Source organism: Tamandua tetradactyla, chromosome 24 (assembly GCF_023851605.1).
Source record: "Tamandua tetradactyla isolate mTamTet1 chromosome 24, mTamTet1.pri, whole genome shotgun sequence".
Lineage (NCBI taxonomy): Eukaryota > Metazoa > Chordata > Mammalia > Pilosa > Myrmecophagidae > Tamandua > Tamandua tetradactyla.
This window is the reverse complement of record NC_135350.1, coordinates 56017081-56037711: the sequence shown is the minus strand read 5'-3', so window position 1 is coordinate 56037711 and position 20631 is coordinate 56017081. Positions and strand designations below refer to the sequence as shown.

The window sequence follows — 20631 nt, the reverse complement described above, 5'->3', positions numbered from 1 at the left end:
TGAATGTAGTAGATTGTTTTCCTCTTGCTGCTTTCAGGATTTTCTGCTTCTCTTCAACATTTGACCTCAACAGCTCTTCCTATCCCTTTACTCCTCCCTTCTCCTTCTGGAACACCAGTGATTTTTATATTGCATCTCTCCAACAAAAGAAAGAAAACCGAGAAAAGAAAACTCATACATGCCATACCCGTACCACTCCTTTTCATTGATCACTAGTATTTCAATCTACTCAATTTATTTTAACCTTTGTTCCCCCTATTATTTGTTTATTTCTTATCCATATTTTTTTATGCATCTGTCCATACCATAGATAAAAGGAGCATCAGACACAATGTTTTCACAACACAGAGTCATACTGTGAAAGCTATATCATTATACATTATCTTCAATAAATATGGCTACTGGAACACAGATCTTCTGTAAGGGTTTTCACTGCAAGGTATCCAAAAACTTGTTGCAAATGGCAATATTAAAAAACAATACAAAAGTAAAAAGAGGATGATTTGAAATCTCAGACTAGTATTTGTTAAACTGACTCAGAAGCTGAAGGAGGAATACTGGGATACTTTTATTTCATAGTTAAATCACTAACATCTAATAACTGCTGACATTTTTTATCACAAATCTACATCAGACAAGAAATACCCCAGATTTAAAATATTATAAAACTATGTATTATGTTATGTGTTAGAAGTATACTTGCTTTTGCCCATGTGATTATTATGACTTGAGAAAAAAATGCACCAGGTAGATATGTATGAAATTTGCTTGACATGTTTTTTGAATATGGTACATATATTTAGAGCATTGATTTGTATCTTCCTCTCCCTTTTGTGCCCTACATCCTTTAACCAGGGTTCAAAATTTTTTTTCACCTATAACTCAAGGTTATTTTCTTTTTCCCAGTATGTTATTATAAGAGGGTAAAATATAGAAATATTTGGATGCATAATTGAAGTGCAAGTTTCCTAGAGATGAAATACTTATGGCCCCAGAAAAGAGAAAAGTAGGAATAACACACCACTTCCTCCATCCTGAACCAATTAAAGTATGATCTCTATTTCACGATCCATTATTAGATTGCTGCATGGAGCCTGGGTCAGTTCTAGGTTGTACCTGTTATTGCCACATGGTCAGGGCCGACCACCAGAACTCTGTCTGTTATCCATCATTTTTCCCATGGCATGACATCTCTTGTACCTTGAGAGTCTGTCTCCCCCCATCAGGTGCTCTTCTGCCTGACAGTGGCCCAGGACACTTGTATTGTACACAGTCCCCAAAATGTGAAAACTTATCCACCTCTCAAGGTGATAGTGACTTGAAGTCAAATCTTTGCCCTGACCCAGGTGGCACTAGATAGGATAATTTGAAATTTCTCTTTCCTATAGAATTTTACGTATATGTGTATGTTCAGTCCTGAATTCTAGAAAAACACAATTGCAAAGTTTAAAGCTTTGTAAGCATCCATTATTTCAAGAAGTTAAGATGTGTGCATAGAGATTTTCCCTAAATTCGTATAAAAAGAAGCTACCCTGGCAGTGGAAGAAAATAATTTCATTATCTTCAATATCTCTAATTTCAACATTTGTAAATAATGTGCTTTTATAAATGCATATATTTGATTAGATATAAATATGTTTTATGATGGTTATAACACATATACATACATACATATATACATATACATACATACAGTTGAAGCTATTTAAATTTAAAAAAATTAAATAAAATAATTGCACACTGCTTGAAGCACCCAGGAGTTCTATAGAACTAATTTGAAAAGCACTGTTCTTGGTACTTGGGGTTGCAGAAATGAATAAGAGATGCTATCTACCTCAGAGAACTACACAATCTTAGAGAGGCTTTTCAAATAAAAAGCACATCAATAGGGCTCATTGGCTAGTTTCCAATTGAGCTAAAATATTAGCTTTGTCAATGGATATATTTTCTGTTTTTCTTTCATTTCTTTAACATAATTTCTACTATCTTTCCGTACTTACAGTTTGATTATAGAATGAAAAATATGTGCTATGGTTGACATTTAATGTTGACTTTTAAAAGTCCAGAGGTAGAAGTAATTATTAAAGGATAATGCTGAAGTTTCTCATTCTATTCAGCTGCCATATAACCAGTATGACTCAAGATAAATCAATATATGGACCAAATTCAGCAGCAGCTTTTTATTTTTAGAAATAGGAGAGGAGGAATTCTTTTTCTGAGGAACTATATGAGAAGTTATTTGAAATATGTGATTTCAGATATCATTTGTATATTCCTAGAATTAATATGATGGTGGAATAATATGTACCAGTTCTTAGATTCAAAAATACCATTTTATGTTTAAAATGTTTGTTTAATTTTAATTATTTTTGAATGAATAATACATAGCCATGATTCAAATTTTACAAAGGCCTTAATTAACATTACTGAAAAATATCCATTCCACATCTGTTTCATAGTCATCAAATTCCCCTCCCAAGGAGTAAACCAGTGTTACCATGTTCTTGAGTATTCTTTCAGAGATTCTTTTATATGTGAACTAGTCAATACTTTTATGTCACTTCCAACATTCCCCCCCCTTTTAAACTTAAATGGTAGCGCATTATACACACTGTTCTGCTCTATGCTTTTCCTTTGCTGAACAATATATCTTGGAGACTTTTTCATATGTGTTTTTAATAGGTTTTCTCTTTCTTTTCACAGGGCACAGTATTCCATTGACTTGATGAATTATTGATGGCATTTAGACCACTGGGAAATCTTTTAAAAATATGGGTTATGCCATTCTTAGCTTATGGCATATACTGTATATACTAGTATATGTTGGGATGCTATGATTTACTAATAGATATTTCAGTCCCATTCCCCCCACAATGGTTTTAGACACATGAAAGATGAGCCCTATCCCTTTTGATGGCACAGGATCAGACTTTCATTACCATGAATCATATTAATCTGGGTTGCTGCCCAATGGGAAGTGATACTTGTTATTTCCCATTTATATTTCCTGCTTGCAAGGACAGATATTTCAAAATCATATTGAATAGCAAACAGAAGTAAATAAAGGTTCAGAGAGAGGAAATGCTCTTCATGTATGTGATTAAAAAAGGTTCAGAAGAAGAAAGGAAAGCTTAGTAACTTCTGACTTTGGAAGTCAATGTTACAGGCCTGTTTGAAATAAAAGAGAAATGGTGACTTTGTGAGAATGACAAGAACATATTGGGCACAAAAGTGGAAAAATGGAAGGATTCCTCAGTTAGTTTTTGTTGAGTTATTTATCTTGGGGATGTGACCTCTAATCCTCACAGTTAGTATTTTATAGCCAGGGTTAACAAGCTCTCATTGGGATTGGTAATGTTTGTGATAGAACACCCTGTAGACAAATATGCGTGGGTGTCTTCTCTGGAATAAGACATGTTGTAAATACCCTAGATTATTTTTCCATGTGACATTGGACTTAATGATTAAACTGTTGCCAAGGGGGCTGTTATCTCCTAATATTTTGTGCCACTCTGCTTGAGACCTGACAGTACAGCACGTTCTTATCACAAGGCTGACCACACAAGATGGTGTAATGATCAAAACGATGCTGATTGTTCAGTACTGCACTTTTGATTTAGAGGTATCATAAAAGAATGATTAGAATTTAGTTTTCCAAATCTGCTAGTTATATATGCTATCAAATTTTACTCCTCTGGAGTACTTTAAAAATATTTTCTTGGTTATTATTGCATTTCATTCTCCTATTCCAGTTCCATGGATTCTGCAACATAGGGTAAGAAAATGTTAAAATTCAATGTCCTGTACCTAAACTAAAGCTCCATGAGGACCATATGTATATATATATATATATATAATATTTTTACTTAATATATATATATATATATTATAAACAATGAACAGACCTACAAACATTCTTTTTTTTTTTTTTTTAACATGGGCTGGCACCAGGAATCAAACCCGGGTCCTCTGGCATGGCAGGCAAGCATCCTTGCCTGCTGAGCCACCATGGCCCGCCCACCTACAAACATTCTTGACATGATTGCAATCAATGACTCACAGTATCATCACATAGTTGTGTATCCATCACCATGATCATGTTTTTGAACATTTGCATCTCTCCAGCAGAGAAAGAAAAAACTCATACATGCCATACCCTTTACTACTTCCTTTCATTGACCATTAGTATTTCAATTTACTCAATTTATTTTAACCTTTGTTCCCTCTATTATTTGTTTATTATTTTATCCATATTTTTTATTCATCTGTCCATGCTGTAGATAAAAGGAGCATCAGATGGAAGGTTTTCACAATCACACAGTCACATTGTGAAAGCTATATCATTATACAATCATCTTTAAGAAACATGGCTATGGAACACAGCTCTACAGTTTCAGGCACTTCTCTCTAGTCACTCTAATCCACCATAAACCTAAAAAGGGATATCTATATAACACATAAGAATAATGTCCAGGATAGCCTCTTGACTCTGTTTGAAATCTCTCAGCCACTGACACTTTATTTTGTCTCATTTCTTTCTTCCCCCTTTCAGTCGAGAAGGTTTCCTCAATCCCTTGATGCTGAATCCCAGCTGACTCTAGGATTTCTGTCCTATGTTGCCAGGAAGATTTGCACCCCTGGGAGTCATGTCCCACATAGAGAGGGGGAGGGCAGTGAGTTCACTTGATGTGTTGGCTGAGAGAGAGAGGCCACATCGAAACAACAGAAGAGGTTCTGTGGGGTTGACTTCTAGACCTAATTTTAAGTAGACTTAGCCTATCCTTGTGGGGATAAGTTTCATAGGAATGAACCCCAAGATTGAGGGCTCAGCCTATTGATTTGGTTGTCCCCACTGCTTGAAAGAATTTCACCAAATGGGAAAGTTGCATTTTCTTCCTTTCTCCCCATTCCCCCAAGAGGGTTTTGCTAATACTTCTTTATTCAGTGTTCAAATCACTGTAGGTTTTACTGGGGCATTACACTAACCTGGACAAACCTATAAAACATCATGCCCTATTCAAGGTTCCATGTACTTATGGTAAGGACCATATTTGACACAGTAGCTGGTGAATTCACCAAATAGTGTTGTACTTCAGACCTCTGAGCTTGGAATATGAGTTGAATGCAAGTATTTTTCATTCATCCAGTAAGATGTGATTATAAATCAACAAGACAGTGCAGTAGATCATACAAGAATTCTCCCTGCCACTATGTAATTGTGTTAATTTCTGCTTGTCTGGGGCCTCATCATGTTGACATGGGGGCTAATATGGGGGTGAATCTCTCCAGAATTTCCAAATAGGAATACTTAGAAAATTGTTTTTGGCTTCCTCTGCAACCTATCTGGGGTTTCCATCTACTTGCTTCCTGCTTTCCTTACCAGGGATGCTGGTCTCAAAGGGATATAAGCTATATATTCACCCTGTATCATTCCGTTTGAATTTCCTTTTGCTCCTCCTACTTCTTCATCTAGAAAGATTCTCCATTTTATTCTTAAGTAGAATCGAATGGGCCTTATTCACTTTAGAGTTTCTGCAGGGTGAATAACATGTATATCTATGCTTTTGAACCACATACGTACATTAGACTGAGGTGTAGAGAGAAGGAGGGACCTCCCACAGAATCTGCTCCAGTCACAGTAAGGACTAGTCACACAGCTTGGCCTCTATCAAACAAGTATATAGTTGGAACATGGATTTTATATCATGTATTTGCTCATGAATGTGTTAAAAGTTTAGTAAAAGACAAGGCGATACTTTTAAAGAGTAGGTTTGTCACTATGGTTGGCCTAAGTGTTATCTTACAGACGGAATGGGGCAATTTTTGCCTTGATACTAATATCTATTCTAACATCTACCACATAGATCCAAATTCTTTGTATTATTTCCTGTGTGTTTATCCTCAGTAAATACTAACAGACTTTCTCACAATCATCGATTATATGAAAAAATAACAAAGGAAATGAGAAACAAGATATATTCCTTTAACATCTCTTCATCAAACCCAATTTATACCTTATAAAAGAGAAACCTATCATAAAGCCAAAAAAGCATAAAATCAAGCATATGTGTGTGTATGTGTTTGCTGAGATTTATATATAATGGACACATACCCACACATCTGTTATCTACTTATTTTCATTGCAAGATTTGAAGCACAGTTAATATATTTTTTCTCCTTGAGAAGGCAATTGGGATTGTTTGCCATTTTCTTGAAGAAAAACCTCTGAGGTTGACCTGTAATATGTTTCACAATAAACTGCTGTTGATGTCTAAAGTATTTTCATTGTTCATAGTAAGTTATTTCTTATTTTAGCATTATTTAACAGTCCTTTTTAAAATCTTTAAATTTTGCTTACTAAATCTTATAACACTGATAAGTAACTGCATGCACATAGATAAAGGGAGAAAAGAAAGCAAAATTAAAAGATGAGTTGAAGGAAGCAGTAAAAAATTTGCCCTAATGTGTTTCTCTTGATATCTTTAACTCTAATCTTTATAGTTTCTAATACCATTTAACCAAATTAGGAAGAATTCTGAACTCAAGGTATAAATGTATTAAGGCATGTTTACTCTAAGTAAGACACTTTACACTTATAGAAATCGTGAATTTTAACTTTATCATTATCTTGATTTTGTTACTGGCTTTCCATACCGTGACTAAATTACAAAAATCAGTTATAATGTCTATCTATGATTAACCCCATGTCAGACTTTGCAACACAATCTTGATGGGTTGTGAATTATCAAAAATCCTGCTTCAGGAAATTCGCCTATTGTATGAATTCTACATATTATTCTTTAGATGTCATTAGATGAAGGTATCTAGAAGTAAGATAATACTTTGATGTTACTAGATTATAGAAAATATTTTAAAAACCCAAAGTATTAAGACAGTCCGAAGCAGTAGGAAAACCTAGACAAAAAGCAAAAGGAAACGTGTTTAAAACTCCAATAAAGGAAAAAAAATGTGAGTGAAAACTGCCAGAGTTTAACATGGCTGTATATATATTTTTTAAATAAATTTATTCCAAGATGTTGTGATTATGGCATAATAATATCAACATTCTGAACATTATCACCAATATATGTTTGAAATTAATTTCCTTTGTCTAAATGATTTAAACTTCCTTCGCTATGAAATTAAGTATGACTTTATTTTATCAAGAGTTTATATTTTCCCTTGTAAAAATGTGCTTATGATATCTTAATGAAATTCAACTAAAAATAGGACTATATTACCAAAAATTTGCTAAGAAATGCCTCTATTATTTGAATAAAGGATATCATAAAGCAAAAAGAACAGTTTTATGTATTTATGATATAATATGATGTCTTAATTTTAATTTCAAATAAGTTTTAATTCAAGATCACATGGAATCATTCTCTTGAAGAATAAAACAAAAAGGTAGAGAGGGCCTCTCATATGAATTATAGCAATATAAAAGGTGGGAAATGTGAGTTTTTGGTTGTTTTTTTCAGCTTAGAGGCTATTGGGTTTAAACTGTACTATTCCATCCAGTTCTTTACCAGTGAAATTTTTCCTTTGTGAGGTATAACACTCATTAAACAACATGTGTGTATGTCCAAGGGTTTGTTTAACTCAGAGAGATACAATATCTACAAGTTTTCCAAACAAAAATGGCCAGTTCAAAGTTCTATGACCAGTGGCATGTAAACTGAAGCAATCAATGCAAGCCAGTGATGCTCTGTTAAAATTTCAAAGGTTACCATGCGTGAGATTTGGAATTTGTTTAGAGAAGCAGTGCTAACCTTGACTCTCAGCAGAGTCACAGTGTTATTAAATTTGTGGCCTATCATCCATATTTTTAATCATTAATGTTTACCTTGAATATCAGATAATCACACATTGTACAGTAGGTTACTTGGTTTTTAAAGTTGGATGATTGTATTTTGTTTGTTTTTCCCCATATCCTGACATTTTAAACTATTCTTCTTAAGAGTTTAAATTCAATTCTATTAATTCAACTCAGTGTCAGGTGATGAATTAATCAGGGCTCTCCAGAGAAACAGAGTGACAGGATATATATGTGTGTGTGTGTATTATTATTCATATTATTTTAAATAAGAATTGGCTTATGTGACATTGGGGCCTAATTCTATAGGGCAGACCATAGGTCAGAGACTTGATGAAGGTAAAGTTGAATTCCCCAGGAGAAGCTGACTCTCAGAGATTTTTTTCCGACTCCTGAAATTTTCAATTTTTTTTAAGACCTCCAACTGATTGAATGAAGAGACTCCCCACATTGCTAAAAGCAACTCCTTTGTTGACTATAGATGCAATCAGTCCTAGATGCAAAATTAATAATGTAAATCCATCTATAAAATGGATTACCTCAATTAGGCCGGTGCTTGCTTGACCAAACCACTGGATCATAACCCAGCCAGGTTGACACATGAAATTAGCCATCATTTGTGGCCTTTGACATAGTTAATAGGGGTCTTTAACTGTCTCTGTGTAAACAATGGATTGGATTTGTGACTTGATTGCTAAAACTCAAGTTTAGGCTTTTTCTTGTTTAGTCTCTTTGTTGCTGAAATGGAAGTAGACGTTAATTTTATTTTCTAAATCAGATCCTTCACTTTGAACTGAAAAGCTTTCTTATACATTGGTTAGCAAAGACTGATCTTTCAAGGAAACCATATCAAAAATGATCAGTTGAGGTTGAACTTCATCAAACCCTGTATAATAAGTGCTGAATATGTTAGGTGGTTTGAAGTTATATGTACCCCAGACAAACATGCTCTTAAGTTTAATCCATTTCTGTGGGTGTGAATCCATTGTAAGTAGAGCCTTTTGATGAGTTTACTTCTGTTAAGATGTGGCCCACCTCAATCAGGGTGGGCCTTAATCCTATTACTAGAATCCTTTGTAAGTGGAGTAAAATTCAGACAAACAGAGAGAAAGCCACAGAAGGGGTAGCTGGAAGCTGAACATCAACAGAATCCAGAAGAGAAGGGAGAGATCTGGAGGGGCCACCATGCACCTTGCCATGCAACAGACTAAGAACCAAGGGTCACTGGCAGCCAGCCCCAGAACACCAGTTTTCGGGAAGAAAGCATAACTTTGATGACATCTTGGTTTGGACTTTCTTTTAGCCTCATAACTGTGAAAAAATAAATTCCTATTGTTTAACCTAAGCAATTTCATGGTATTTGCTTGAGCAGCTCAGGAAGCTAAAACAATGTATAAGACAGTTTATTCAATGAGCAGTAACTCTTGTTTATTCAGGTCTCTTCTCCTAGCTTTAATGTGTTAAGTTCTTAGTTTTCTTTAAGTCTAAAAGAGAAACTTGCATTTCTAGTTCACAATGTATAACTAAATCACAATTGTTATGATCTCCTGATGTTATCCTTTGACCTGCAGAAAAATAAGACTTCTTTTTGGAAATATTGCTCTGGAAATATTTTATTTAACATGTATATTTAACATATGTATTTCTTGGATGTTTGGCTTGTAGCTGTAAATCTTCCCTTCCTTCATAGGTTATCAGTTTTAGGTATTGAAATTGAAGACTAGGATAATGGACTTAGAAGAACCATGTCTTCATCCTAAAATACTTACTGGCATTTTAACTTTGGACAAGTTTATTCTTTCATTCTGGACTGTCTTCATCGTTCTCAAATGCTTTTGGGAGAATGATACCTCACACTGTACAAGTAGCTTTGTTGCATTGATATATATAGTATTATTACTATAATAAGTTCTTAGAATAAAAGAATACAATTAAATTATGTGGATAATATTTTGAACCTAAAATAAGTTCTTATGGTCTAACAAGTGATTTTTTTGTTTGTTTGTGACTTTAAATGTCAGGCCTTAAAATATATAAAATCAAAACATATTTAGTTATACTTTTAACTAAATGTATTATTGAACAGAATAACATGATATAAAAATCAGTTAGTTTCAAAAAATTCTGGTGGTACTTTGCCATGTTCAGGAATCAGACTAGTTGCTTTTGAAAGCAGTAAATTGATCTTTTAAATACTGGGTTAGTATTGCTCTTCATTAAATGCTTTCATTTTGTCTTAAGAAGGAAAGCAAAAGAAAATTGCTACTTGTCTAAAAGAATTTTTATATCATTAATTCAGCAAACACTTGGATTTGCAGTAGTTATTAAATCATTAATTTAACAAATATTTATCAAATGCCCAGTATCCTATCCACTGGAGACAGAATGAGAGTCAAGATATAATTCCAGTCCTCAAGGAGTCTATAGTCTAATGCCAGTCTTTGGGGAGAAAACATTATCTTGTGGATACCTCAACTTTGGAATTCTCCTAGTCTTAGAATAATGAGCCAAAAATTTTCTCTTGGTTTAGCCAACCTATTGCATGGTATTTGTTTTAGCAGTTGGAAAACTAAAACAGTTATCTGTGGCTCTCAGGCATGGAGTTGACTGAAGTGGTTAAGGTCATGGACTATGAAGCAAATTGCATCCTGACTACTTACTAGCTGTGTACTCTTGAGCAAGCTGCTTAATCTCTGTGTGCTTCTGACTTCTCATCTGTTAAATGGGCACATTACCATGAACTACCCTATTAAATCCTCATTGTTTAAGCCAACCCATTGTAAGCTATTCATTTTAGCATCTAGGAAACTAAGACTGAATTCATGATCTTACTCAACTATATTTTTGTGCATTTAGATTTTTGTGTAAGCATAAAATCACCTTAATGTGCAGTTTCAAAATTCCAGATTTCAAATGTTCATGCTTCTGCTTTGTGGTGTCTTCCCAAGTCAACTCTAACCTTCACTTTCTGATGTGGGTTGTCTGAATCCAACGATGACAGTCCCTGTTAAGAGTGAGACCAGTGTAAGACTAATGAGGCGTATGACTCTTCCAACTAAGGATGTTTACTTTCTGTGATAAAATTTTTAAAAAGTGGATTATGAAAAACACAGAATATTGAAGATAGATCGATAGTAATCCAAGGCATTTTGTAACAGAATAAACTTTATCAATATGTAAATTTACTAGAATATTACAAAATATATTTAATAAAAAATAGAGTATGCTCATTGTATCAGGTAAAAACACTAGGAAAAATCATGTTGTAATGCTTGCTTCAACAAAAATTCTTGAGTATATGAATTAACAAAATTCAGTTCAACTCAATTTGCTGTACAAGAGATTTCATGCAGGGAAGCACACTTAGAGAGTCAATACTGAGAAGAAACATTTCTGTAAGACTATTTTCCTCTAAGATTTTGGTATCTGTTAGTTCTTTGGGCAGATAAATTGTGTATCTTGTCTACTAAGCAAGTTTACTTTTGATTTTTTCAAGCAACTCTTCAGGTACTTTGCATATTCACATTTATAATTGTGCTGTGGCATACAGTGTGCTGAGGATGTTGAGGAGTAGACTAGACACTCCCCTACTCATTCATTCATAGAACAAATACTTACTGTGCATTTTCCATGTTCCAGTGAATTATCATGGGCATCTAGCCAGTTCCATGTACATTTTGACATTATTTGTGGGTTTCTGTTTTCAAAGGCTTTGTCTAGTAACTTATCACAGTGGTATTAGCAAATTTGAAGATACAAGAGGACAATTTTAAGAGTCTCCTGTATATTCTTTCATATATTTCAATATTTAAAATGATATTGAATATGGAGTAGTTACTGTGATTAAGTCTGATGAATCAGATCTAATAAATTTATCTCCACTCTGCCTGATTCTTTAATTATTTGACATATCATGTATCTCTTGGCTTCTATCCTCCAGCACCCAGCACACCATATGTTAATTTGAATCAGATTATATTAAAGCATGCCCTAAATCCATTAGCTTTTTCTGTTTGTGTAACAATCTTTCTGTGGTATGTGCTCGTAAACACATCGTTAGCCACAGTTTATTTTTTTAGTTCTTTAAGTTGAGAACATAGCATCAAAATATACAGTGATCTATGAATTTGGTATATAATTCAGAATCAATAGAGTATATGAGAATAGGTATGTGATCTCAGAAGTATCAAAAGCAGCTGATCAGTTCTGACAGCAATTGATGGGTTCAAGTGAATTTGTTATTTAAGCAGTGAAGCACCAGAATTGCTAGACTTTTTCCCTCACAAAATTTAAGTCTACTGATCTTCAAAGCACAGGGATATTTAGATTTATATTCTCTGCACTCAACTAAATAGCTCATATAATTCTTTTGGATGGAAATAAAATACTGGTTTCAAAAGATGGCTTTTAAAATACTATAGTTTCTTGAGTGGGCCGCATGGCTCAGCAGGCAGAGTTTTCACCTGCCATGCTGGAGACCTCGGTTTGATCCTCAAAAAAAACAAAAACAAAAGTAATATAATTTCTTGCTCTAAGGGCATATAGTTTTTCAATCATTGTGATATTTTTAAAATTAGGATGCTTTTTGCAATTGGTGTGTTTTCTAATGTTGTTTTTCTTTTTTTTCCCCTCCCAAAAGTCATTATTAAATTGATGCTATATCTACAGCAATGGTATATTAATATTGAAGAATAACAAAACTTCAATGGAATATAAGATGGACAATTTAAATTTTGGATCATTTGCATGAAATATATGTAATTCAAAGACAAGTAAACTAAGCAACCATGCATTTTTCAAATTAACTGAATTTCACTTGCCTTTCCTATTTCCCAGTATTCATGCAAATTGCAGAATTCTAGTAGTGTAATTATACTACTATAACATTTACCCACATATAGGATTTTATGAAAACATGCTAAAAACTTCATGTTAAATATGTATTTATTTTTTATTTTATTCATTCAATAATTATGTATTGGGAACAATGAATTTTGCTAGTAATTTTAGCACAGTTTCTGGCATATTGGAGGCACTCAGTAAATGCAGAGTCAATGACTAAAACAGTGAATGGTTCAAAACACCATAATACACCTCAACCAATATTTAGATTTATATTATACTTGATATTTAGAGATTATTTTAGATATTTATATCAAGATAGATTAATATAAATCTATATGAAGGTTTATTTAAAAATCTTTAGTAGGGTATGTGGTTAAATTCTGACTTGCCTTAACATAGTGGATTAAAAACAGAAAGATACAAATGCAATTCTAGATCGTCAAATTGAATCATAAACTGACCTCTATTGTTTAAAGAAAATAATTAGTTGATGCTGTTGAAAAATTTTGTGTGTAGTCTTGAATATATGCAAATATGTGTAATATATGACAGTGGGTTAAAGGAGAAAATAATTTCTCCAAACCCAATCTAATGTATCTGTAATTATTTTTCTAATTTGCATGTAATACAGCAAACATCACAATGTTTTCAAGAATTTTCACATTGGAAAAGTAAAGTTATTTTCTTAGAAAACTGATGTTATAATTCCTAGTTTAACTGCACCATATTGTTCCTTACAAATATCTTTCCACTGATTTGTTAAAAATGGCCCCAGAAGAACATGTGAGATATAACAATTGAATATTTTTTACTATTTTCCCAAATTACATTTTTGTTATATTTAAAGTAGCAGTGGGCAGTTGTATTGTATTTGTCATAGGAGCTTTCCAAAGTTGTAACCTGTATCACATATTAGAGGGTGATGTTGTATCACTCATTTGTTGTATTTCTGCTCAGATCTCTCAGAATGAAAGACAAATGCCAGACTCAGCATTTCTTGTTCTCCAAAAAAACCAACGCTGGTAGCTAGAGGTCATTTTTTTGTGTGGACTTTCTGTAATTCATTTGCCCAGTGTATATATTTCAATGGACATAGTTCACTCTTTGTTGATTGGCACTTTAAGTATACTCACTGTCTGCCTAGATTTTGTAAGTCATTTGTGTAAAGGATTAAAGTGTAAATATTAGGTCATTGGCCTTCAAAGGGGCAGATGGGCTGATACTATAGTTTAAAAATCTTTAAATGAATTAATTCTTTAATATTTGAAAGTTTGTACCCTAGCCAAAAATATACATGAAGGGTTTGTGAAGGTTGTGTTTTTGTATGCAAAATGCACTAAGTATTTTCAGAGGTGACTCTGAAGTTTAAAAACTTAGATATTTCCATATATTAAGTTTTAAAAGTATTGATTGAATTGGATATTACTTGCACCTCTATCTAGCACTCCTCTTGCCTTATTTTAGGGTTGTTTTTTTTTGTTGTTGTTGTTTCATTTTTGCTTTTAATTTTTAAAGTTCTTGGTAGAAATGACAGTGCATATTCTTATTTTTTGTGTGTATCAAGAAGGTCTAAAATTGTTTCAAATACAATGTAAACTTGTAAGCAAAATTTTGAATTGACTCTTTGTACCAAATCAAATGCAAGTATAAATCTGCCTCATTCTTTACACAAGATGATTTAAATTTTAGGGTCAAGATCTACAGATAACGGCCATAAAGTTAAGTATTTTGTCACAAAACCAGAGAGGTGATGTGGCTAACCAGGAATTTTCATGAGGAAAACAGAGATATTACATAGAAATCTCCATTTACAACTCAGTAGAACTGCCAATAAGTAAAAATAGGAGGTAATTATTATTTTTCCTATCAAGGTAAACTTGGTGGTCATCGTATCATATATATGTATTATGATTTACAATGACTTAGATAATTCTCTAAATTTAGCTCTTAATAGAACTTAATAGTTCTGTTGGTGATATGGAAAAAATGTATCTTAAGCTCTCTGCTGTCTTCAGTGTGTTAATAACAACAGCAGTCTTAATTCTGCCACTAACTAGTAACATTGTTTTGTATAAGTCTCTGCAAAAGTTTTTTCTAGGCTTCTACATCACAAATGCTTCTAATTTTTCTCTTACCTGATTGTGGCTCCTTCTTATTAGTCTTCTCCAGCTCCTTTTCCACCTCTGGACCTCTAAATGCTGTAGTACTCTGGCTTCTGTTCTCAGCACTCATCTCTCTGCTGTCTATGCTCTCTTCTTGTGTGTTCAGATAATCTGATTTAAATCCGTGACTTTATACACCATCTATGTACTATTCTTTTTCAAATTTTTATTAACAGCCATACTTTCTCCCCTGAATTCTTAATTCATATATTAAATTATACAACATTTCTACCTGGATGTCTAATAGACATTTCAACTTAACTTGGCCAATTTAGAATTATTACTTCCATTAATTTTACTATAACTCCTATCCCTTTCCCAAACCTACCCTAGTTCCATAAACGACTCAAGCATTCTCCTTGTTGCTTAGATCAAAATGTAAGAGTCCTTATTGAGTTCCTTTTTCTTCTTCTCACACTTCACATCCAATTTATCAGTAGGAACTGATGGCTTGATCCCCAAGATGTATCCAGAATCTTTCCACTGCTCCCCATTTCTTTTGCTATAGTCCTAGATTAAATGACCAATATCTCATGCCTGGGCTACTATCCTAGCCTGGTTTCTCGGCCTCCAATCTTGCCCCATGTGGTCTGCCATTCACATTTAGTATCTTGGTTTGTCAGGGCAGTTATGGCAAATACCACACTTTGAGTTGGCTTAAGCAGCAAGAATTTGTTGTCTCATAGTTTGATATAAATCAAACATCATGTTTTCTCTTGGAGTTAGTAGCATGCTAGTACTGGCTTGCCAGAATCTTTGAGGTTCCTTGGTTTGCGGCTCTGTTTTCTATCACATTGCAATGTCCTAGGTCTCCTCCTGAAATTTTTTTTCTGATTTCAATGAAACTTCCTGTCTTTATAAGGCCTCCAGTAACATGAGTTAAGGACCACATTGATTTATTTGGCCACAGCCAACTAGGATCTTTAAAAATCTTATTTACAAGTGATCTACATAAAACTGATTTTCAAAGGTCCTATTTACAAATGGGTTCACACACAGGTACTCAGATTAAGATTAAGAGCAGGACTTTTCTTGGGGTACGTGATTAAATCTACCACATCCAGTCAGTGATCTTTCTAAAGCTTCAAGCAGATCTTGTCACACTACTGTTTAAGAATTGACCTATGACTATGCACAACAACCAGAATGAATTTCAACCTCCTTTCTGAGGTCTAAGGAGTCCAGCAAAAGCTCTCTTTCCCTTCCCACTGGACTTCATCTACCTCTATTCTCCTCTTATTCCCTATCCTATAGATAGCCAATCCTTTTTTTTCACTGATTGCATCTTAAGGCCTTTACATGTACTGTGTCTTTTGCTTTATATGACAGTCCTTCCCCATCTCTCCACAGCTGTCTCCTTGTCATCACTCATATTTCAACTGAAATGTTACCTCCTCGGAAAGAGCGTCTTTGACTCCCCTCAATGAGGATGTAGCTCCTCACCAGACATACTCTCACAAACACCTGATTTTATTTTCTTCCACCTATCAGTACATGAAATTATTTTATTTATTCATGTATTTACTTGTTTATTTGCTGTCTTCCCTACTGGAATATAAACCCCATTGAGGGCAAGGGATATCTAAGTCTTGTTCAATGTTGACTCTCCAGCACCCAGAATAGAGGCTGGTACATAGTAAGTAATCAAAAAGTATTTGTTAATAGGCTTACTAATTGGCCTTTAGATTCTACCTGTAAAATGAAAAGCATAGAACCAATTATGTCTAAAGTCTTTGTCATTCCTAAAATTTTGCTCTATTCTCTTAAAACTGGATTAATCTAAGGTAAGTCAGAATACAGAGCAAAGAATGATATGGTCCATATTTTAAAACTTCAACTTCTGTGTGAGACCAAAGGAAGATATGTTTATTTGGTGCAAAATTCATATTTTGGATAGTGCATTTCCTAATTTAACTTTGATGGTCAATTTCGCTGAGCACCATAAATTCACAGAATCTTGAAGACTGTGTGAGATTTTGTTGGTTTGTTCAAGTTAGTGTGATGTGCCAATATATCCCAGAGTAATAGAGGCAGTGAATAGAAAAGTATCTTCAAAGTCCCCTTGCGGTTCTGGGGAGAAAGGAGGAAATATTTCACTTCTCTATATGGGGAATTCCTGATATTTTCACAAGCAGTGGGGACAACCAAATCAATAGACTGAGCTCTCAATCTTGGGTTCACCCCTATGAAACTTATCCCTGCAAAGGAGAAGCTGAGCCTATTTAAAATTATGCCTAGGAGTCATCCCCAGAGAACTTCTTTTGTTGCTCAGATGTGGCATTTCTCTCTAAGCCAATTTGGCAAGTGAAGTCACTGTCCTCCCCTCCTATGTGGGACATGATTCCCAGGTGTGTAAATCTCCCTGGCAATAGGGGATAGAATTCCTGGGATGAGCCAAGACCCAGCATCATGGGACTGAGAAAGCCTTCTTGAACAAAATGGGGGAAGAGTGAAATAAGAGAAAATAAAGTTTCAGTGGCTGAGAAACTTCAAACAGAGTCAAGAGGTTGTTTTTATTCATTATATAGATATCCCTTTTAAGTTTATGGTATATTCGAGTGGCTATAGGGAAGTACCTGAAGCTGTTCAGCTTTGTCCCAGTAGCCTTGATTTTTGAAGATGATCGTATAATGATGTAATTTTTATAATGTGGCTGTATGATTGTGAAAACCTTGTATCTGATGCTCCTTTTATCCAGGGTATGGACAGGTGAGTAAAAACAAATATGAATGATTTCTAAATGTTTTGTTAATTTTTTTAATTAATAAAAAAAGGAACAAACAATAGATTCAAATTCAAATGTCATTGAATTTCCAAATTATTTTGACATGTTAAAGGAGCCAGGCAAAAGATCTTCTGTTATTCTGTTTATATAAAATTCTAGAAAAACAAACCAATACATTGCGACAGAAAGCAGGTCCAAGATTGCCTGATGACCGTAGCCTGGGAGTGAGGTCACACACTTCAAAGGGAAATTGGGGATTGATGGATATGTTCATTATCTTAAAATTGATCATGGTTTCATAGTATATATAGATTGAAGAAGATCAGATCATATATCTTATATATGTATAGTTCATTGCATTTCAATTTTATCCAAATAAATTGTTAAAAGTGTGTGTAGGGGATAATATTAGTTTTTCTAGGGACAATATAAGATAAAATATGTAGATGGTGTCATTTCCAAAATACAACAAAGGCAAAACTTAAAAATAAGGAAATGAAAAGAAAAAAGCTTCTCAGTTAAATAGCTATTTAATAAAATACAAATAAATACATATGATAAATACATTTATATAATGAAAGTCTTTCAAATAATGCCATATATTCTCCCCTGGGCTCACAGTTTTGCATATATAACATAACTTTGTAACAGTTGAATAAACAGTTGCTTTTTACCAGCATCAGTACTGTGTTTCCCTGCATCAAAATTCTCTCTTCACCAGGAATGTTTAGAGTAGATTAAACCATTTATGTAGTTCAATCACTGGTTCTTATGCTTTGTTCGGAGTATGATTTTGCAGGTCTCTTGCCTACGGGCATTTGACTCTTTATTGCATTTGTCATTTGCTAATGATATCTCTATAGTAACACATGAAGGAGCTCTTTAATTCCAGACTGTGTAGACAACAAAATAATTGAGAATGACTAAATCTGAAACTTGGAATAGGACAGATATGCTATTCTCATAGCCTCTTAAGTGAGGCACAAATATTTATGATACATAGTTAATTTCTCAATAAGGAAGGATTTGGACATTTCCTTAGGAATTTTATCTACCTGTGTTTGGATCACATTTTTGCTTTATTCATCATCCTGTTTAATTATTATCATATGGTTATTTCTACGCTCACTTTCAGATACGTTGGGGAAAACACAAAACAAACAAACACAGCAAAACTTTTCTTCGTTCGGGGCTAATACCCTAAGTGCTTAGTGCTTTCAGTCTCTCTGTCTGTAACAGGTCAAAGTTATGTTCCAGTCAGTAATAATCACTGGCTGTATTTCTAGAGGTTCAAGCCTTCCTAGACCTATTTGACACCACATAAGTTTCAACATTTCTAAACACAATATCAATACAGCTTTAACGAAAACTGCAAAATAAAAAAAAATAAAAAACCAAATATGAATAAAAAGCAAATAAGTAATAGGGGAAATAAGCAGTAAAATAAATTGGTAGATTGAAATACTAGTGGTCAATGAAAGGAGAAGTAAAGGGTTTGGGATGTATCAATTTTTTCTCTTTTTTTCTGGAGTGATGCAAATGTTCTAAAAATGATCATGATGATGAATATACAACTATGTCATGAATTGTGAGCCATTGGCTTTAACCATGTATGGACTGTGTGTATGTGTGAAGATTTCTCAATGAAAAATATTTTTAAGAAACTAGATTGGTCCAAAAAATGAGGACAGCAAAATGTTCAAGTCATACCCATCTTACAAGACCTAAATTAACACACACCTCTGACCCCCTTGATCTACAGGGTCTTTCTCTTCCTGTGTGAAAAGCTTTAAAGTCCCTCCAGGCCAATCTTCAGTAAGTCACATACAAGTTTGCCTTTGTTAAGTGCTCTTTCATGTTTGTCTATAGCTAATTTCATCTTAATACTTTTGAAGTAAGAGACCCTGCTGGTGCCAGCTTGCTTCTCATAATAGTTATAATGATAATATTAGCTAAAACCCATTAATTCCAATATGTGCCAGGCACTGTTTAAACACGTGCCATGTATTTGCTAACTTACTCTTCACAGCAACCCCATAATTAACATTATACCAAATTTGTGTGAGAGAAAATCAAGACAGAGAGAGTTGAAATAATTCACCCAATTTCATGCAGCTAGTAGGTAGTGGGGCTAGCATTTAAACTTAGGAAGTTGGTTCCTGAGTCGGTATACTTCATCAATATATGATAATGCCATGCACAGACACTAGAAATAATGAAAATATAGCACACACTAGATATTCATTTGAATGGACTGAATTAATGAATAAGAAAAAATTAAACCGTGTAGCAGCAGTTCTACAGAATTTCTGTGCAGCTTCCCTAGAAAGCCCCCAGGTAATTATAACTGAAAGGACACTCATTACCATTAGCAGCTTGTTTTTCTGGTTTCTGCCTTTCTGTGGCTTGCTTTCATATTTCCCATGCCCATCTAATCTTTCTCTGCTTAATCCTTAAATTTTGTAGCTGGGTATCCATCTGCCTTCAAGCAAATTCCATAGAGCTCCCATCTAACCTACTTAACTTGTAAGGCAATCATTACTATTACAAAACTGAAAGCAAATTCAAACTTAACATTCCTAGGAAAAGCAGGACTTTGTGTAGGTTAGAAGGACTCTGTTTTCCAAGCTTTAAAAGCGTGTTCTTTCCATACGTCTTCTAATAGTTTCAAACAATAATAAAAAAGAATATTAGTTAAGCTATGATAAAATGAAGCTTCGTATGATTATTTTTAAAATAGTAGAATAAAAGTAATATGAAGTAGTGCGTTCTACCTTGACTTTATAGTGAGACTATCTGAAATCTGAAATATTCTTGGATACTTTAGTACCAAATTCCCAATATGGTTGCCAGTGTCTGTTTACTTCTTCACAGTTTGCACAGCCACCTCTACTGACTACATTTCATATTTCTGTAGCTCTGGGACTGTTACCAGCAAAGGCACAAAGTAAAGTCTCTATGACACTTAGAGACCTTTTTCTGAGGAGAACAAAGAATAAAGCATGAGACAAAAAGGATACATCTCCGTGACAGTTACCACAGTCTAAACTAAAGAAAAATATTTCCGCTCTCAGTGCCAATGG

At 33.9% G+C, this 20631-nt stretch overlaps 1 long non-coding RNA gene and 1 pseudogene across 1 annotated transcript in view; one reads left to right on the top strand and one right to left on the bottom strand.

The window, feature by feature from the left end:
* LOC143668543 (tissue alpha-L-fucosidase pseudogene) overlaps positions 1–14893 on the bottom strand; it is a 53657-nt pseudogene extending 38764 nt beyond the window's left edge.
* Positions 1–20631, top strand: part of LOC143668405 (uncharacterized) — a 141126-nt gene extending 120495 nt beyond the window's left edge. Inside the window, exons 2-3 of the long non-coding RNA XR_013168431.1 lie at positions 19311–19363; positions 20466–20631. This is a non-coding gene — a long non-coding RNA (uncharacterized LOC143668405). The remainder of the gene's footprint in view (positions 1–19310; positions 19364–20465) is intronic.